This window comes from Anomalospiza imberbis, chromosome 6 (assembly GCF_031753505.1).
Source record: "Anomalospiza imberbis isolate Cuckoo-Finch-1a 21T00152 chromosome 6, ASM3175350v1, whole genome shotgun sequence".
NCBI lineage: Eukaryota > Metazoa > Chordata > Aves > Passeriformes > Viduidae > Anomalospiza > Anomalospiza imberbis.
The window spans coordinates 16,795,631-16,817,561 of NC_089686.1; the positions used below are offsets into that span (position 1 = coordinate 16,795,631).

General features: G+C 37.3%; 1 protein-coding gene across 1 annotated transcript in view; it reads left to right on the plus strand.

The window, feature by feature from the left end:
• TTC7B (tetratricopeptide repeat domain 7B) overlaps positions 1 to 21,931 on the plus strand; it is a 120,547-nt gene that overhangs the window by 97,198 nt on the left and 1,418 nt on the right. The gene's annotated exons all lie outside the window — the stretch shown is intronic.

Genomic DNA, 21,931 nt, shown 5'->3' on the forward strand with positions numbered 1-21,931 from the left:
CTTCTTAAGGTTTGAATAGTGCACTCAGAAAAAACAATATGAACTTGTGGTCTAGAGGTTTGAAATGCTTTGGTTTGTTTTCTGTATTTCAAATAATATTTTCTCACACCAAATGAAATTTAAAATTTTCTTCAATTACTTAATTTTAAAAAGATGATTTACACTTCAGTGTCATATACCTATGGTTATCACCTTCCTGATTTTGGCCAGAATGGATTTATTTATACAACTTTCTCCATTCTCCCTACCCTTTATCACCACCTCCAGATTTCTGCATTATTGCTGCCTTCCTGCTTTTCTCATTGTTTTCCTCCCCTGTGAAAAAAGGAATAAACATTCTTTTATCTTCTGCAGTCAGAGTGCTGTTGTGGAAAGTAGCCCTTAGTGCTGACGTCAGGAAACTCCTGAAACAGGCCATCATTCAGTAATGCCTGAAATGGCAACAAATATTTCAGTCCACTGTCCAGGAAACAAATCTACGTATTCGGTCTCAGGCTGAAAGTTTCCTACTTAAATGTAGCTTTGAAATGAAATAGGTATCCAGCATTTGCATGCTGTTATAATCCCAGAAGACTGTAGTATTTTCTGAATACAAAAAACAAAACAAAACAAAAACAAAAACAAAAACCAACCAATTTGCTCATGTAGAAATTAGTTTTCAGAAAGCCATATTTTAGGAAGTTGCATTTCCTACTTCACACTGTTAGATACCTGTTAGTTTCCTATAATGATGCATAGCTAAACCAGATCTCATAAGGCTTAGATGAACTATGTGTGCTTTAACTCTCAGTTATAAATACAGTTATTTATTTCTTATTGTACTATACTGACTTCTTATATTTTTTTCAACCCAAAGACACTGCCAGAAAGAAGTCTGGCAGTCTGTATGGGTTGTGTGTGCTTGTGAGCCTGTCACAGATGTTGAGTTGACTGAAAAAAAGGAAAAACAGAGAAGACTTTAAAACATGAATTCAGAACCTGTGTGAAGGGGTCATGGGAGTTAAGGAAGAGAAACACAGTCACCCAACTAACTTTTTTCTTTCAGTAATTCAGTGTTGTCATTTGGAGAACATTCAGTAATTCATTTTATTTTCATCCTCAGGCCCCTGCACAGTAAAATTGTTGGTTTAGGCTGCACAGGTTTGTCCTAAGTACATTATGTTGGTTTTCATGGGTGGTTTGGGCTGTAACTGATTACTACAGAGCTAAATGCTGATGCCAAATCTCAGTGCTCATTTGACTCACTCTCTAAGTGCATCCTTACGCACAGGGTGGTTGAAGAAGAATGGAGAAATAAAGGTCATTGGTTTTGTTAGATTTGTGTGTAAAACGTTGTGGGTTTGACCTTCAGAAACTTCAAGATCATTTCACAAAAAGTAGAGAAAGCAAAATACATGTTTGGACAAAAACTCACTGCTCCTTACAGAAGGCATTTTACTGTGATTTGACCACATGTAAACATCTAAATATTGTGTTCTGTACCTTGAGAAAACTATGGCCATTCTGCTTGTATTTTAAGCTGGAAACCATTGAGTTCAAGTGACTCAAGGACCATTTCGATACATTTTAAATAGTTCATCTGCTGTGAGGCACTCACAGGCTATATTCTCTTCTATCATGAAAATATTATTTCCCCTTTTAGCCTTACAAGAGAAAACCATCAGTGCTTGATGCAATAAAAAATTGCATAAAATCAACTTGCATGGCCACTAGTGCTTGAAGTATATTACAGTGGAAATCAAGGTGAAAAATTTGGGAAGTTTTTTTTCCTGTTTGTTTCTATGTTACCTTATTTTATTTTTTAATGTTGAGATCAAATACAGCTGTTAACTGTTCATACTGACTTGGAGAAAGATTAGTAGAATTTCTTAAGTCCTAAATGCTTTATCTGAATTTCACAGTACTCTTTTAAAGCAGATCTATATATGTTCAGTATTTGACAACAATAACTACTACAAATCTAAGTTTAAACTAGAACCTAGTTGCCCTTTTGGAAACAGAAAGTGACTGTAGGAATTTGCAGCACTAATTTTGTTTATAGCTTGAAGCACTGAGCTCCCATTTACTCAGGCAAGGCCATGTTGATTACCTGAGAACTGTTGTTCTGTAAGTGGAGTTGTGGGGCTGATGGTATTACAGGTCCTGCTTCATAACAGACTTTTCACATTACTCTGTATTTACTCCAAATGGCTTAAAGTAGCCGTGACAGGAGCAGATCTTTCAACAAGAAAATACTTCCATTCTTGGATACTTTTCACCCCGTGAGAGCGAGCTCTCTAAGGTCTCTTCAACTCATGGGTGCTGTCCTCAGCTGTCAGCCATTACAAGAGGAATTCCGCGTGCACAGTGGTTGCATTGAAAGGAACTGGACTCATATGGAAAAATGAAGCTGTTGAGGTGTACTATTTTTTGAGAATCTAGTAGCAATAGTTAAGGCAGCTTTCTGAATACAGAGAGAAACTCTTTGAAATAGAAATCCCAGGAAAGTTAATTTAAAAGTAGACAAAAAAAAAAAAAAAAAAAGCCACCCCGAAACACTTAAAGGCTCAGGAAGCTGGGCTGGGTGGTTTTTTTTAAACTTTGGGGGATGTTTGTTTGGGGTTTTTTGGTTTTTCTCTTTTTTTGATTGCTGGGTTTTTTTAGCATAAGGATTTTTACCCACAATCTTAGCTTTAAATTTCTGTTTTCATGTTATCTGTGTGATAGATTTTTCCACAGTTTATCTATTCAGGCAGAGCTTGCCAGAAACCATTTTATCACTTCTGTTTGTTCCCATTTTAAAAAGTGGAAAATTAATTAGTGGCAGATGCTGGCAGAAGGAAGGGATGCTTTGGCTAGAGTTACTGCTCTTTATTTGGCAGGTCACGAATAATTCCACTGTTTTTATTGTATTGTGTGGAACTGATAAAATTTCACCCATCAGATAATTCATGACAATTTGCTGCTGAAGAAGGTCAATCTGCAATGTGCAGTATTACTCCAAAGTTCTTTCTCTTTGCTTGGAGGATTTTAAGAATCTTTGCTTTCAGTTTTTGAAATACAAGTAGTGTTCATCTCAAGCTTTGATTCACATTTTATAGGATAAAGTCTTCAAATTGGGTTCTGTTATCAAAACTGAGCTATTATTAATTCACTGCATATACAGCAACTATGAATCAAATATTATAATTTGGGAAGTAGCAACCAAGTATAGTTTCAAGTTAAGGAAGAAGTCCAAGGATCACAAGGGCCCAGTCTGGAACAGGGCTTTGGTTTTCTAGACATCATAACAAAGCATCTGAGGCAGGATTCCCTGCCCTACACTGTTTCAAGTAATTGACAGGAACAGGAGCATGACGAGATAGCATTTGTGTAATGGTGACAGTATTTTAGATGCACAGGTAAGATGCATCCACTTGCCAAGAGTTTGTGGGGGGCTCACATCCTTGGAGGTACTCAAAATCTGACAGCCCTTGGCAACCCACTGTAGGTAACTCTATTTCAAGTTTGGCTGTAGAGAATCTTAAGTTCCCTTCCTACTTCTGTCATCCTGTGATTCTAGGAATGCAAGCAAGGCAAGGTTTGTAGATAGAGGTAATGATTTGTATTAGGAAACATGATGGGAACACTTGTCTGTGGACAAAGTCTTGTTACATTTTACTGTTATGCAAGACTTACTTTTTTTTTACCAGTGGTAAAAATCTATAAAGCACAATTTTTTTTCTTTCTTCTCTTGTTTCCATGGTACATTACCCATAGCAGTCAAGGAAGGAAGGTGCAAGAGATGAATACCTTTCTCAGCTGATGTCACTCATCTTAACTATGTGCATATAAAATATACACATGTATGTATCTGTACACATGTTCTGTCCTACAAATCTGCTTTAATATTTTGGATGCATCTTAATGTCTTTGCATACAGAAGTGTCAGTAGCAAAACAGTGCGACTGAAAAGCCTGAGTTGGGACCTCCAGAAATTAGGTTTTTGGGCTTCTGTCTCTCTCTGTTTTTCTTAAAGGTTCAAGTATGCCTTAATGATCTGCATTAAGGCTCCTATAGAGAGACATGTGTCTAATATTATTTAAAGAGAACAAAATATTTATTACTCTTTACCGTTATTTACATGGGAAGTATCTCTTTCGTAGTACTAAGCAGAGATGATAAAGAGTCAGCAAAATTGTAAAAGCATCTGATCATAGCATAATGAAAATTTTCCTTTTTCAGGTTTTTTTTTTTTTTTTGTAGGTGTTAGAAAGGGTAATTCCTATTAAAAGTATTTACAGAGTCTTTCCATCTTCTTAGGCCTTTTACCCTCTAAAGGGCCGACTACATTGACAGCTTTGTTTTGTTTACATCCTTTTTCCTCTGTGCCTTTTTCTGGGTAGCTGGCTGCCTAAAATAGAATGCTAAACACACAGATCTATACTAATCAAAAAATATTAACAAGGATGACTAATTTAACGTAAGGAAAATAGGAAAATGTCGGTAGTCTTAGTAATTCAGGAAATGGCCAGGAGGCCTTGTGTCAGTAAAGAGCTAATAGTTGTTCTTGCTATTTAAGTTCTCCTTATTTTCAAAAAAAGAACAAAAAGTAAAAGAGAGAAGGCATGGAAAAAATTGAAAATGCGTGCTCTTCCCTGCTATCCTCTGTAGTCTCTTACATCCCTTTTCATGGATACTTGCTGGTGCTTTTTTGCATGGATCTCAAAAGTTCTGTTTTTATTTTGCTCTGTGTAATTGCCTTTCAATATGAGAATTGCTTTGCAAAACACTTTTTAAATTGGGTCATTCTGCTGAAGTATGCACTGAGCTAATTATGATTATTTTGCTTCCCTGGACATTTTTGTGCTCATTGAATTTATTAAAGTATAGCTGGGGTTGAGAACTTACACAGCAATAAAAGCTATGTAGCACCTGGTATGCTTTGCTTGTAGGTACCATCTGGCATCTAATCACTTATAATTGAATTTCATATAATTAATAAAGAAATAATTTTAAGGATTGGGGTGGGGGTGTAAATATAAAGAATGTGAAAAAAACTTTGAGAGAGTAGCCATCCTCATCTTTAAATGAACAAGAGAGATTTTATTTTCCTTCTACTGAGAAAGGTTCTGTTGTAGAATTCTGCAGGTGAGAACTCTTTAGCTACAGGACATTTGAAGTCTGCAATCATCTACACATGTCTTGTTTTTTTTCCTTTTCTTTTCTTGTGTTGCATAACTTTGCAAATTGGTGACATACAAGTAAGTGCGTGCTACCATCCACAGCAATCTGAATGAGAGAAACCGTTCCATGTGGCTTAGTTGAGGTGGTGAATAAATGTGTGTGAGAAAGTTGCAGCACCATTGCCAGGTGTCTGAGCCCTGACTCTTTCTCAGTCTCTCTTAGAATAGCCTATTATTATAAAATGGTGCAGGAGTTATCAGTGCATGTATTTTGCTATAAATCTCATGCAGTTTTCAGGTCCATTTCTGTGCACTTGTTAAATGATCTTTTCCTTTTTGCCTTGTATTTGTCACAGGGGAGCTTTACTTGCTTTGGCAGAAGCTATTTCCTGAGAAAACAGACTGCTCTTGAGAGGACCAGAAGTTACCTAATCAATTATAATTCTTTTTTTCTGACTAGGAACTATAAACAACTTGCTCTTGAAAACTGTGCTTTATCTTATCCTTATCAAGCAAAACGTAGCTTACCTTAATGCAAAACTAGAGATCTGGAAGCAACTGTCCCCCATAAAATAATTTTAATCCTTGTTTTTGCAGAGTTATGTCAAGCAGCTGTATTCCCCAGATAAGTTGTCTACTCTTAGACAACTGAACTCTTGTTCAGAGTTTTTTCTGCAAATCCCCAGTCTGGAGCAGTCTTATGTCTCCCTCTCTCTCCCTCTTCAGCTCATCTCCTTTTAAATTTTACTTGAACACCTCTTTTCCATTTGCTGAAGCTTAGCTTCTCTGCTAGCCAGTTTTACACTTAGCAGTAATTCCCCTGTTCATGAGTCTACTGTTTAAAGATTACTTGCACCTTGTACTTTGGAAGAATTCAACCAACTTACTATGTGTGAATAGCGTAATATATTTTCTCCAAGATTAGATTTCTTTTAAAATAGACTGTGTTTTCTGGTAGCAAACTTGTGTTAGATAGAGTTAGGTAATTGGCCTGTAAGGTTAGTGATGGGTTATTTTTTATGTCAAGTTATTTGTTTAATCTAGATGAACAAATTAATTACAGAGAAAGCAGTTATTTCAGGGAGCTTTAATTTGTGGGAAAATCTGCAGTGGGTTTTGTGCATCTCTGAAAACTGTTTATTTTGAAGGTGTGATGGTTATTTTTCCATTATTAATCCTATTAGAGTATATTCTCTTCAACAAGTAGCAATAAATGGCATGAAGAAAATTCAGAAAGCCGCCATCTCTTGATTTCTCAGTAGGGGAGAGGAGCCATGCTCTCTGGCCACTTTGTTTACTTCATCTCACTGGAAAAGGCCAGTGTCTTCTCTGAATAAAACTGACTGCAGATTTAGAGTTATTAGTGCTTTTAGTGCTACTTCTGTCATGGTAAACAACCTGGTTAATCTGAGATGAGTGGAAAAATACATCCTGAATGAGACTAAGTAATGACAAACTCGAAAACAGAAAGCTGTTTTTGGCTTTCATATGTTTTTCAGTCAGCAGTACAGTGTTGATCTGCACCTTTTAAATTTTGATACTAATATGTGTGCACCTCATAGAGAGGCAAGAGGTAATAGTTTCACCAGTTTATCTTTAGTTTCACCAGTTAATCATGACTCTAGTCTGTATGTTTTGCTAAAACACTAGCTTTGCAAAAAACTCTTGGCATTTGAAAAAAACTGCCGTTAGTTATAGTTATTATATTTTCAGGCATGAATATTTAAGCATCTGAGGAAATTTGGAAGAACAAAAAGTAACTGGCTAAGCTGAGCATCTGGAAGTGTTGTGGCAACTAAGAGTTGGTATGTCGGAGAGTAAGACAGTAACTCCAATCTTTTTTACTCTTTTTCTAAATCAAAAATTTAGATATTTTTAAAAGGTTATAGCAATTTTTTTCATAATAATTTTGAGTGCTCAGCATGTTAAGTTTCAAATATGTTTGGCCTCGAAGCATGTGTTCCCAGTAAGAAATGGGGAAACTGAAGTGTAGGAGCCGTGACATACCTGGCTTTAAATACAGTACAAACCTCCTGATTTCTCATTCTGAGCATCACATTCGTGGGACTCACATTTAATTCCTGTGATTTTTCTTTCCAATGCCTTTACAATGTGAAGAAAATAATTTTCCCCATAGGCATCTCCAGTGTCAATCTTCTATCAGTATTCCCACTGCCTGCTGAAAGGAGCCTGTGGAATGTCTTGAGGGTTTTGACTTGCACATGATTGGCAGACTTAGGAGGATTTCCCCTTATGATGTTTAAATTTAGTACTCTCACTGATGGACCTCCTATTAAAATGTAGATTATTAAATTAGTTCTATCAATGAAATTTGATTATCACTGAAAATTATATATTTGATAGTTCTTGCCTTTGCATGCAGTTTAAGTGAAGGGATCTGTGGCAGCTCCTTGATAGTCATTCAGCTCAGCCACGTAAAATGAAGTCCTTGTGTGTATCATTCACTTTCAATACTCTTAAATAATATATCACTTCACTTACCTACATCTCTCTTTTCTCCCAGTTCCCTTCCTTTATGGAAGATTTGTCAATGTTGGATTTGCTCAATGAATATATTACTTCCCAAGTCATTGCAGCTGAGATGCTTGGTGCAGGAGATGTCTGCTTGAATAGCAAACTGATTCAGAAGTAGCTGAGGCATCAGTACTTGTACTGATTGTAATCATGTTTCTGTGATTACTTTTTGCTCTGGTTTTGAGAGCTCAGTTAAACATTGCACTGTTTTTTAGTAACATACTTTTATAGGTGATAAAGGTAAACTACTTCTATAAATCTTTGTTTCTTATCTTACATTTTTACTTGGGAGTAAGATAAAATAGAAGAAAAGTTAACTGCAAACCAGAACTAAATATTAAGTACGTGGATATAGAAATCTAAAGGAAAAAGGAGACAGGATTGCTGCTTTTATACAATTGCTTTTTATTATACAATGAGTGGTTAGTTTTTCTTAGGTGTTCTGTTCAGGTCTGTGCTTTGGTGCATCTTCCTACAAGTGAGAATCATAGCTGGGTTTGAACAAAGAATAATTAAGTCTTGTTTTATGTCCTTGGGGAAATTGAAGATTATTATAGTCCCTAACTTGAATTGATAAGCACAAATGTAACTCTGGAATGTTTATTTGTGTGTAACCAGAGTTAGTTTTTCTCTGTTATATTGTTTGTGTGCTTATGTAATTACCATTATATGCAATAAATGCTGCTTTGAGTAAGACTTCTCAGGCCAGCTTTTCCCTGAAGAGGGATAATACCCTCTGGGGAAAATCAGTTTGGTAAGAAATGGCAAACCATAACTCTGTGCTCCTGTTCTGTGATTACTGGGGGGGTAAACAAAAAAGTGCTGCTTAATACCTTGAAGTGTGTCACAATGGTTGTAAGCATGTACTACTGCCCAGATGTTGAGGCTGAATGTGGTTTTGTACTAAGATGCACTTACTGGAGTCTTGGGAAATTGACAAAACTTTCTGTATCATACTGCATTACAGCTTCTTCCTGCCAATCTCTGATATGTAGTTTATACATGTGTGGTATAAACTAGTATAAAAGCACTAGTGTGCTTTATCACACTAGTCTGAGAGATCCTGTGTTGTGGTAGATGCTGGTGTGATGCTTCAAGGAAGCTGGCTTTTAAGAAATAGCCCTTAAATTAGATTTGAAGTTGATTTTAGGAACAGCTTTTCTTTCTTAAGAGCTGGTATAGAATTGAAGGAAAAAGAAATATTAGAAAAATGCTGAGTTAAAATGGAGGGCTCATGTTCAAGAGCCACGTATCTATAAATAAAGCATTTGACCTGGAAGAAATCTTCAGTCTTTTAGTACTGCTCAGCTGAACAAAGCAAAGCAGTTCATTAGCAAAGCACTTACTTGGCAGAAATATGAAAACATGCACATTGTTCACACTGTTGAAAGCTAAGCCCTGCAAGGAAATACACTACCCAAAACAACTTGAGCTTTAGTAGGCCCATTGGGATGCAGATATTTGATTATTTCTATTTTTTTTTCTAACTACTTTGATGAAAAATCTCAAAGTTTTAAAATGCTTTCCTGTTTTTCCAGGAACTAAACTTTGTAAGTGTATTTACAAATGCTTCTTTTATGGATGTGTCTGAAATTGACATGTGAGTTCCATTTTTTTTCTGGGTTCTAATTAATTAGTCTTTAATCAGTGATGCTGGTGAAATGATTTGTTGCAACTCAGTGTGTTCAGTCTTCCTCAGCCACTACTAATTGTAATGTAAACTACACTGTTTACATCTCAGATATTGAACTTACTACTTAAGACCAATATTCTTAGAAAATCAGGCATACAAAATCATTCTTTAACACTTTTGTTTCATCTGGACAGAAGAGGGAATGATGGGAAAAAAAAAAGGCTTGTGCATATATTGCAAAAATAGAGGCTGGAGGAAAGACTACCAAGACTTATTTCAGATTTTTATTAGGTATCAGCAAACACACAGGAGTAAGTGTGTGTAAATTCTCTGCTGCAGCAAAGTAAGACACAGTCATTAGAAACCCAAACCAGGCTTCACTGTGGTCAGTGCTGTTAAAAGTTGATGTTTTAAAATTATTCCAGAACATAACATATTGTGTTGTGCTACATTAGCTTAGTTAGCTGTATTCCTGCATTGCATAATACGTTTAGATGAAATAGTGAATTATGTGTGATATAAAGACCTTATCTGTAAAGGGCTATAGAAATAACAAAAAAATCATGTGGATTCAACATTCTTCTGTACAATATGCAGTGTGAAAATGGGCTCAAAGCTCTAAATCTACATGGACAAAGGTGGTGTTAGGTAGCACTTTGGAAGAATGCTTGCCATCTAAGAATACTTGCCATCCATCAGAACTGATCTGACCTGCTAAAAAAATGGATTTTGCCTTGGCGTCTGAATTAAAATGTCCCTGATGGTAAACAGGTTTTGCTAACTTAAAATAAGTATTTTAAAATACAGACACAGTTTTAGAAGTACATCCTCTCATTAAAAAAAACCCAAAAAACTTATTTTCTAAAGGGGTGCAAGTAATAAATTAAGGCAGATATTGTAATATGTTTACAAATGTTCAAATGATGAGCAGGTGAGCCTCTATCAACTGCAAAGTCATTTCAATTTCCATTTTTCCATGGTCTTTGTTACAGTTTGTCCTGACAGTTGACAATAGCTTCTTTGGGATTCTGTCTGGTTTTTAATTTATGACTATTTGAAAAAGTGATAGCCACACTAGCGTTGGAACAGATGGCATTGTGAGGGTCATGGACCCAAAGATTTAGCAGAGGGCTATGAAATGCTATGACACAAAGGCAGTCTGTGATGATGCTTTGTTATATTAATTGAATGCCTAGCCACAAGCTAGGCTAGTAGGTTACAGTTACCAGAAATAACTGGTTCTGATTTAAAGTATGAAATGCTGTCATATCTATTAAAGTAATTGACACATCAAACTTAATTTCCTTTAAAACTGTGATATGATAGTATGAGCAGCTGGTGATCTCTGGAAAATAAATGAGGTAGTTTTAGTTTGGCCATCCAAACTCACTTCATTTGCTGCAGAATCAAAGCCTAAGCTTCAAAAATTTAGGGATGTGTAATGAGTAGGTGTGGTCTTTCTGCAGTGTGGATTACATTTGATTTCATATAAGCTTTATATCTGAATATTTTTGTGAAGGTAAATCCATGGATGTTTAACATAATAGCTGGTAGGAAATGTTTGTATCTCACCTCAGACTCAGCAGCTCACTTAAGTTCCAGCATTCCCACCTTCTCCACCAAACCCATGCTGTAGTTCTTATGCCGTGAAAATCCCTTCCTTGAAAAGTGGAAGCTGCTACTCTGCATTTCAGATCTTTACTCAGAGAGCATTAAATTCCCAGATTGCCTACTTTGATCAAATCCTAGCTTTGTGGAGGAGTGCCTTTTCTGTCATTCTTGTTCTTCCTGCCAACTCTGCTCCAGTGAACTAGAAAAGTGACTAAATGGACAAGGCTCTTACACTTGGGGAAGCAGGGCTTCAGTTTATTCCAGCTGCCTGTCAGCTGACAATAGTAAACCAAAGGAGAGGACTGAGGAAGAAACTGCATTTGAAATTACATTTTCTCTGCAGATTCCAAACTTGTGCACTAATTTATTATACAGTCTGAAAAATGTATTTCAAGAGCCATAAACCAACCACAGATTCTGATTTAACATGCAGTGTCAATCAGAACAGTGATGGATATCCACTTACAAAAAGTCCATAACTGCAATATTTTGCCTCAATCTTCAACAGGAATGTGATATTCATCATGGATGGCAAAGGTAAAATTAGCAGTGGAAATGAAAGTATGAAAATGATGGCAGGTACTTGCTGGTGGAAGAGTATGGAGGAGTTGACCAGAATTCTAGAAGAACTAGTTAATGAAATAACTGAGGCTTCACTGAATATTACTGGATTTGTTAACAGATTTTAGAATAGTTCATGCAGTACCTCTACTCAATGAGAAGAATTGCATGACAAAGGCAAAGTTTGATTAAAAGTGAGATTTGGAGACCCTTTGGTGAAAGAAATAAAATAATTTTCAGAAATGCAAGAGCAAGATTGAGTATGGAAATGACTGGGGAGGACAAAAAGCTGGAGTAGTACTTGATCAGAGCTGCATCTCAATTGTGCATGAGTTGGCAGGGTACAGCATGAGACATCATCTTGTCCCCATTATCAGCATCATCATCTTGTCAAGAGTGTAGTCTCACCTTTAGTTTTGTAAGCCTACAGATTCTCCTTCCCTTGTGGAATGGTGGTGTCTGTGCTCCACTGGTTGCTTTATGTACCCAGAACAGAGGCTGCCATGCCCAGTGAAAGCTGCTGGGGCTGGTCAGCAGGGCAGGTGAAGACTCCGTGTGCACTAAGGCAGAGGTTTCACTTTGGTTCCTCACAGGCTGGGGCGGTGATTCTCTTGTAATCCTGAGTAATGTGGCTGAATGGCAAACCCAGCATGTGGCTTGGTCAGTGCCAAGGTGACTGCACAGCATTGTGGCACTGGAAATCTCTGCAGCGTTTTCTGGGAGGAGTAGGAAACTTAAATAATTTTATATGATCCTTGTAAAGATGAGAGGAATATGCATAATCCAAATAAGGCTAAAGGGCGTTGGCACTGGAGCAAACGAAAAACAAACTAGCTAGGGAAAAATTTTGGAAGATGCTGTGAAGAGGATTCCTAGCACTTACAGGCTAAACATTGTGGAGCAAGAAATCTTGTTGTAAGGTTATCCGTAACAACAGGGGATAGAAATGAGTGACCTAAGAGGACTCTTCTGATCTGATGTTGATTAAATGGAAAATATCTTACTTTTGCAAGTTTTAGATTAAAAAGAATAACAATTAACAATTAATCCACAAAAAAAGAGTTGAGAGAAAATGTGATAGGCTTATGTGGAATTTAATGATAAAACTTAGGTGATGCTTCAGTTATAGTAATATGTTTGCTTCCAGGTCAGTACTAGCAAAAGCTGATTTGTTGAGGTATGTTGATGTTATTCTTAGCTCTTTAATAATTTTTCCCCAAAATACTGCTGTTTGGGCTTCTCTCTTTAGTTGTCAGAAGCTTTTTTCTATAGTTTTCAGTATGTTCAGCTTCTTCCAGTTTTGTGCAGGGTAAGTCAGTATATGGGGAAGTGTTTGTTTTATTTTTCTGGGAGTGCTAGAAGCCCTTTCTTAGCCAATGGTTAGGCTCTGGCTCTTCTGACCTGTGCCTGATGGTGCACAGATGGGAGGTGTGGGCCCTCCTTTCACACTGAAAATAGCTGTCCCTTAAAGAAGAATCTGCTGGCAGCTGTCCTGGCAGACTGGCAGGTTAACAGCTACCTACAGCTTCTGCCTTGCCTTTGAGAATTCAGGGAGAGAGGGGGTGCATTCCCTCTCCTGCCGGGAGGTTTTGCACACTGCCGTGAGGATGGCCCTTCCAGAGAGTGCTGAGCCCGAGCAGCAGATGGCAGTTCACATCTGTTTCTTGGGGATGCTATAAAAATATATATTTATTAACGCTGTATTAAAAATAACCTCTTTTTCTTAGAGGTTACTGCAGTGCCAGTGTAGTAAGTACTGCTGTGGTGTCATAATACTTTTGAAACAGTGACATTAGTCATAGTTATAGCATATGTATTTTTATATGCAGAAGTCTCTTTGACTAAGGGGAAAAGGAATAAAAAAGTGAATTATGTGCTTTAATCTGTGAATTTCTGTTTTATTTTAGTAATGAAAAGATTGGTCATCTTTTATCTAATACTGCAGTTCTGACTTTGAATATTTAATACAGCATTTTTCAGAATATTTGAGAGAAATGCACATGCATAAATGCAAAAAGGTACTTCAGAAGAATATCATTCACTTCTGATTCCTTTTCCACAGTCTCAAAAGTTCAGACAAGTAAGTGCTAGTTTCTGTACTACTGAGTGTGTACAAGCATGGACTACAAGTGCTGGATTTCAATACAGTGGCAATCTAGCTAAAGATCTCCAAAGCTCGATTTGGACTCTGATAGTTCTATTAATTATAAATTTTACTCACAGAGCCCAGTACTGGATCTGCAACTCTGGTTTTCCTTTGATACACAGACTATTCCCCTGACTTAAGATTGATTTCTTCATTAAAACATTTTATCAGTTTTTTCTAATTACCATTTCCAGTAGCCACATACAATGCAGTGTGTTCAATGTGGTTGTACAGAACTGTCATTAATGAAAAACAGCTTCTTAGAAAGTCACTGCTTGCTGTTTCTAATTATTTGTTCTTTAATTCTCGTTGTAACTGACTGATGGACAGAAAAACATTAATTTCCTAATTTTATAATAGTTTGCATGGCACATCAGCTTTCAAAACAGAAACCTTCAGGTGTTCTAAACTGGGACCTAGCTTTAGGCAGTGGAGTAAAGACCCTGAATACCTGGTATCCTCAGTTCTTGTGAAAAATCCAGCTTCTGCTCAAATAATTGAATATTGACTCAGTGGGCTGACTTTGAGGCTCCTCACTTCAAAAAACTTGGTCTATTTATCCTGTTTGGCACATGTAAAATTTTTGGAGGAAATGTTTTTTTTTTTTTTTTTTTTTTTTTCCTTCTTTTGGATATTGAAACTCCTAGGATATTGTTACTCTTAGGTTTTGAATAACAGAAATACAGTTCCCTATACTTCTGAACCTTTCACTCAATACTGGAAAAATAATGGCATTAATAACAAACAGTGCTTTGGAGTCTGTATGGAGCACAGTGATCCAGTGGTAAACTTGGCCTTGCTTTGAACCCAGGCAGTGTTGAAATACAGCTAGAGATTAGGCTGATAAAGTGGCAGGATTTCTGTAGGGAATCCCTGTGCTGTGTTGATATCTATGAGCTGTCGACATAGGGGAAGAGGTGAGGGTATGAATCACAAAAAACAAGAACATACCAAATTACAGAAATTACTATGGGCCCATTTCATAAACAGCACTGTGTGAAGCTGTGATCTCCTGCACCCATTTTCATCACAGCTACGTGTATTTTATACATCTGGGAAATCCTCATTTCTGGTTTGTGGGAAAGGTGAGAAGACAATGATGTGGCTTCAGTGCTGGGAGGGAGGGAAGGGAAGATGCAGTGGTGCCAAGCTTCCAGATGAGGGAGGTGATCCAGAGACCTACATACACTTCAGTTGTCACCTCACGGTGTCACACCTGGGACGAAATGTAAAACGTTTGCACCAGATGACAAATACTCCAAGTTTAGGACTGGCCATAATCTGAGGGCTAAGGCTATGCTTAATTATTCCCTGCTGCCAGTGGTGATGCAGTACTTGCCACTGCTGCAGCCATCTGACTTCTGAAGGGCGAACCATTGTGGGGTTACTATGTTGGTAGCCATAGTGCATAAAGTAAGGCCCTCAATGTAATTTTCAGGTGGAGATAAAAAGTTAAATAAGCTCCAGAGTCACTAGCCGCTTCATTTTATCATAAGGTGTTTTATTGTTTGCAGTGTGCTTGCTATAGTCAAATTAGTTCTTGCAATGTAGCCTGGTAGTCATGCTATTTTTCAAAAGCTGATAGGATGTTCACATAAGGTGCAAATCAAAATTGCAGCAGATTATTGCAAGAATATGTTGTCTTAATAGGAAAAGAAGTCCCCCAAGGGCTTCCATCTAACTGGAAGGCTACAATCAACACTTTTTAAAAACAATCTTCAGTTTTGAACCTTTCTGCATTCTGAGCCGTGAGCAGTAGGGAACTAAAAGGCAAGCACATCCTTGTGGGAAGGGGTCAGTCATTTCCAAGGGAGTTATAAGTACAGAGAGGCACTCCCAGCCACACGGCTTCGTTATTTCATGCTGGTGATGTGAAGTTCAGTGAGTAACAAAGCCAAAGTTGTTGTTTTAAAAATCTGTTGCCAAGCAGTAGGTTTTCTCCTAGCAACAAGTGTTTTGCAGCAGGGAAGCAATTGGATACCTCAGAGGGTGTGTTAGCACTGGGGGAAGGGCAGAGAAATGACAAACTGGGGCTCCAGCCCGGGCACAGCGCACAGAGGGTGGGCTGGGCATGGAGGGGACATGTGGCACAGGTGATCATCTGGGATAGACTGAACAAAAGGCTTGGCTCAAGACACAGGCTCATGTTTGTTCATCAGCTGCTTCGTTTGGTTTAGTGAGGGATCAAATATAGTGTTATTAGCTGGTTGTTCCCATTTAAAAAGGAAAATCCATACTGAGGTGCTAGGAAGTTTTACCTAGACCATATTTGAAGAAATAGGCTTTTTAATTTTCAAAAGAATTGCCTTGTTAGAGAAAATAAGATAAGTAATTTTTATTCTACATTTTGGAAAACAAATTATATACAGGTTGCAGTTTCTTTTCTCATTTGAAAAAATGTATTTATTATCACCTTTACTTGTAAAGTAAGTGTAGTGTTGCCAATCCTGTTGGTTTTAAACCTTATAATGTGGTCGCCCTTCAAAATCTCTGCATTAAAATGCAACCTGTGTCTGCAGATACAGAACTATATTTATTCACCATTTTTCTGATGGAATGGCTTATTTCTAACTGAGGTACTGTGTCACAATCTTTTCATACTTGCAGAAAATATTATGCACAATGACTCAACATGCATGTGCCTTTGAAAGGAGTTTATAAATGATTTCTTATGCAAAGTCATACTTTGACTAGATGGACATGTTTCAGCACAAAGTCATCAGCTAAAATGAAAATAGGAGAGCATAGTATATAAATAATGTTCTGTTTCACTCTATGTAAGTGTAAAATATTGATTATAGACTACATTTAAAATGCATATTTTTATCACAGAGGTTGGAAAGCATCAGCTGTAGAATTTTACTTATTTTTCCATATATCATGGCAAATTCCTCTCATTTTGCCTCACTAACACTTCTGTTTCATTCTTATAGCATAACACTGTCAAGTCTCTGGTAAACCTTCAAGTTTGATAGATTTGTTTAAAAATAGCAGCCACCTTAACACTTGCAAAATAGGCTGAAAAAGCAGCATGTAACAAGGGGCAGTTTTTTGATGCTAAAATTACACTGCATATGGATTTGCAATGCATACATTGCACATTGAGTTTTGTAACTATTTATGGCCATGATCCCTGATTTTTAAGTTTTTAGATAGGATGGGGATGTTTCTAGCGTGTCCTTCTGCTATCACAGCTTAAAGTTGATTATCTCTTAGGCTGGGACCCACTTTAAAACAATAAGATAGTGAACTGGGAAAATTATTGTGAAGTTGGATGTAGTGAGTTCTTTAAATCTTTTGTAGCTTTTAAAAATCTTTATTTTCTACATCTGAATAGCTCTGTCTGCTTATACATTATCAGCTGTTAACTTACTGGGCTTCAGCAAAACAGGCCACTGTTCTTCTTTCTCCCTGCTCTTATCATTAAAAGCAAAACCAGTCCATTTTTTATTTTCATATGCTTATAATGTTTTCTTGTAGCTGTTGTTTCTGCAAGGCAAACTTTTAGCTCTGAGGGCTATTTTTTAGCTAAATAAGATTTGTATCATACAACTATAGGAAGCTTTTTAGCAAACAAGTCATGTAACAGACCTGCCAGGAAGAAATTAATATGAATATCATATCTGGTACTACTCAAATCTCCATAGCTGAGACTTCTGTAGGTCAACAGACTGTGTTTCTTAAACATGGTGAGAATCTCTGGCACATTTTTGTGTGTTAAATCAGCCACATTCCTTGTTCTTGTTCTGTCCATTTCTCCCATTTCCCAGGTTCCTTCTCTGCAGAGTTCAGCACCCTCCCTGAAAAAGGCAAGAGTGCAAACACTCATAGTCACAGTCCTCTTTTTCTCACTTTTAAATAAGTTTCATTGCTTTTGAGAACATCTCCCACTTCTAGTCTATATTTTTCTCAGAAAAAAAGAAAAGATTCCTCTTGATTCTTGATATCAAGTGAATAAAAGTAAAAATCTCAAGTGGTGCTTCTTTTGGGGCTGAGTGGAGGCACAGTGGAGAAGTAGTCATACAGTTAAACCTTGCTCTCTTGAGACAAATTTTTTTTTTACACTGAAGAAACCACAGTGATCTTTGTAGTGTTACCTTTCTACCCTTTATTTTCCAGTTAATGCAAATATAGTTTAGCACTTAATGATAAAGCTCTGGGTTGATGGGACATATGATGGGCAATAACTATGAGTGTAATTTTTTCAAAGTTAGTTCCACGGGAAAAAAATTAATGTTAGCTTCTCATTTGCCTAGAAGCAAGTAAAAAAGTGACCTTACTAGACTACTGTAAATGGCTGGTGTTAATAATTTTTAAATAGCTGTTTTTCAAAATGAAAAAATAATTATTTACAGAATTTTAGTCCTATGTTTATTTGTCTAGATATGTGTTTTGCATTGACTGTTTGGTTAATCATTATGACAGGTTAATTTGGAAAGCAAGAAAGCAGAAAAACAGATACCTTTGCAGTGAAGATTACACTACATGCTTGTTTAAGCAATTATGTCTTTACACAATTGCTTATTACAGGATGTTGTTCAGGTTCTGTCATGATATTTTATTGATAAATAATAGTGCATTTTCTAACTGGAAATTTTATTTCAAGACTGTAATCCTCCATTTGAAAATCCAAATTCATCTGAATGTTTTCCTTTTTAAAGATGCTTACATTTGTCTAATGAACAAATGGGCCTTGTTTGAGTGAGCATTGTAAAAAAAGTCCTTGGAGAGATGTTTGGGTGGAATAAGCAAAGAACAGCAGTTTTGTATGTGAGGCAATGTAAAATGAAGTGTAAGGGGAAGGACTGAGGGAGGAAACACATGTAAATCATTGCCCAACAAGAGGGAGACCTTGTGACTCCACACTGGGTGAGGAAAGAATTGGCAAGATCTTGAAAATAACCTGTGGCAAAAGTTGGAAGCCCTTTCTTCCCCATTTTTGATCAATTCCTAGAGGGTTTTGTTCTGTTAGGATGTGAAGTTTGCATAGAACCTGTCTGTGGTGACAACAGTACCTCCCCATTGGAGGCAGCACACAGTGTTACAGAGTGTTGCTCTTTTAGAAAGCCCCTTTGGAGAGCCTCTGGAGGCTCTCAGAACTGCAAAATCCCTTTTACTCCCAGCTCTGGCTGGGCACTGTGAAGGGCTGTTGACCTTTCCTTGAGCAGAGAGCATCTGAACTCCACAGATCTTTGAGTACTGTTGATTATTCAGAGTGACTGGTATAAATATCAGCGGACTGGAGTCATGAAGCACTGGTTTCATTGGTTGTGATGATGGCATAAAAAAGTCTCTTTGTTTCTTCAGAGATTCTCTTCACTTTCTGCCTGTGCCATTTCTCATTACAGTTCTCTCTTGGAGTTTTTTGAGTTACAAAATCCACCCCTACAATGTAGAACTGGCTAAAAGAAAAATTAAGTTTGCCTAGAGAGTTTACAACATACAGACATCCTAACCAGAGAGAAAGTGAAAGTCTTAACACACTGAAGGAAGATCAGTGATTTGACAGAAAAAAAAAAAATCAACCTCAAAGGAGCACCCAAATTCTCAGCAAAACAAACATGGAGTAAAGTAATAAGCAACATTTGTACCGAGCTGTAAAATTAAGAGGTCTGCACACATTAGAGGTTTTTATAACTGTGTTAGAAGCAAATGTCATACATTTATTGTTCTTTCATGTGAAAGAGATGCAATAGGAGAAAAGATCCTGCTTTCACCTGCAGATGCCAACAGTTGTCTTAAACACCTCTGTCAAGTACTGCAGCATTCTAAAATGTACAATGAGCAAATAGGTTGCTTTAGGAACTTACTGGTTTTATTGTATGTTGTCGAATGGATCTTCTTATTTACACAAATTATTATATAGCACTTTTCCTAATTGATTCAGGTTCCAGAATCCCTCTTATATTGTATCTTTTTAAAGATTTATAGAGAGGATATACAGAAGAGGCATTCTGCTTAGGTTTTAAGGGAACATGCCAAGTCTTAAGGTGTGAACCATATGTCACTTAGGTACCCCTCTGTGTTTCTGCAGAGCTGATGTGTTTTTCAGGCCCATCTCCAGCCATAAAGCAAAAGACTTAACATTATTGTGCAAATAAATGTTGTCTGTACATCTGCTGCGAAATAGGTGAAGGCCAGAACTGATAGCTTTGAGATTTTGTTTCCAGTTAGAAAACAGAGGAATATACACAGTAAAGGACTGGGATGATTTGTACTGATTTCTGGAAGTCTTCGCAGAGTTTTGGTTTGGGAAGGGGGTTAGTTGGGTGGTTTTTGTTGTTGTTGGTTTTAGTGGTTTAGGTTTTTTCCTTAAGAGTTAATGCAGAAAGCAAGTGTGTGCTGACAGCTGGTAAACTGCAGTTAGTTTTCTTGGATGAGTGTTGGTGTGAGGTCACCAAAGGATATTGCTGTGTGCTAGACATGCCTGCTTCTTCTGCCTGTGGTGTGTAATGCTTAATAGAGCAAATCAGGCAAGGACTGCAAACAATTTGAAATGTTCTGTGCCTCAAAATTTTAATGAAGTCATCTAGGAAGGGGATTTACAAACCGGACACTTACAGTGTGTGACATCTGACCATCATTCTGAGAGAGTTCATGAATCAGAGGGTATTTTGTGTTCTTTCTCTAGATCACTTATTTGAGTTCAGCCCACAGCTACAGTGATCAAATGTCACTATCCTTTTAATGCTCTGCTTGAAACAAGTCTAATTTTCTATTGGTTCTTCAGAAGCAAAAGAAAGCCCTTGTTGTCCCAGGGCTTCCACCTGAGGCAGGAGTCTTCATACCATACCAGGCTGAGACACCAGTGAAAGACTGACTTTCAGGAGGCACTCCTGTGTCCCCAAGATACAAGGGGACAGGATGCAACCACATTGCACATTTTACTACTGCTAAATGCTAATTTCAACACTAATGTTTGTATTTTTAGGAAAGTATAAAAGCAGGTAAACAAAGCAGCCAGTATTTCCTCTAGTTCTATCACCTGGAAAATCTCAGCTATCCTTTTTGCCATACAGAATAGGGCAGATGTGATGTAATATGTGTCTCTTACTATGAACAGGCTTATATCTGCAAAATTTGGTTTTTCTTTGGTCTTGAAAAGAACAGCTTGTATCCTTAGCAAGCAGGGAAAATGGTCTGGCATATTTGAGAAAAAAAGTATTAGCAATATTCAAATAATTCACATGTTTAATTAGTATAAAATTAATTAATCTGCACCTCAAAAAAGCAAGGCTTATGAGAATAGAGAATCTTAATCTTGAAAAATAAGAACACTTTAATTTTATTAAGGTTAGGTGCATTGCAGCAACACCAATTTTGTGTATTCCATCTCCTTGCTTCATTTTTTTTTGTAGTTTCACATCTGATACCTTGCAGTAACTGACAATCACTTCACTGCAGGGGAAAAAAGCACTGACCCTGAGAGTTATCCAGTTTTTGTATTGGAAGTATTGTTCACTTACTCTGAAAATGCTGACTCAATTGACAGCTCAGAAAAAATCCAAACCCAGAAAAGCCCTCTAGCACCTTTATGCGAGAGCACCTGCAGGTTGATAGAAATTAGCCTGTATTTCATTTATTTATTCACTTGCCAGTACTGTACAGCACTCTTTATGTTGTTCTACCGAGCAGGGTATGCTCAGTTGTTTTGTAGGATGGAGTTTACAGTCTTCCCAAGCTGAAAGTCAGCCAGGTGGGCACAATTCCAGAAATGTATGGTGGATAATTCAGGGGCTGTATAGAATGTCAGTACTTTCTAATCAGCAGTGTTTAGGTTAATAAGGATTTGAGGGACAGATGTACAGAGAGATAAAAGAACTTGTGGTCCAAGGAGTGGGGGCTGGGAGGGCAGAAGGCACAAGGCCTCTGTAAGCATGTAACTGGGATACCTCTATGGAAAACAAAGATTTGTGGTCCATATATGTTTTGCAATACAGAATCACAATGTAAAAATGAATAATATCTTTAGGATTATTATAATCTCAAAATAAAGCTCTCTTACTGGGTCATTCCATGGCTTCTGGCACGGTAACATAGCTGAATGTGGTGGATGGAGATTTCCATGGCCTCATTCAGCCCATATCCTAGTGGGTTTGGATGTGCTCTGGATCGTGTAGTGTCGAATTGGATCCCATCCTGCAGAGGAAGATAGAGGATGTGTAACAAGTATGCTTATGAGGAAGTTCTGTGCCTGCTGGTCCTTTGTGCATTACTGGGGCAATATCAGTCCCTGCTCCTGTTCCACTGATTAAGTCAAGGACCATGGTGTTGCCCATTGAGCTGAACTCAGTCTTGTTA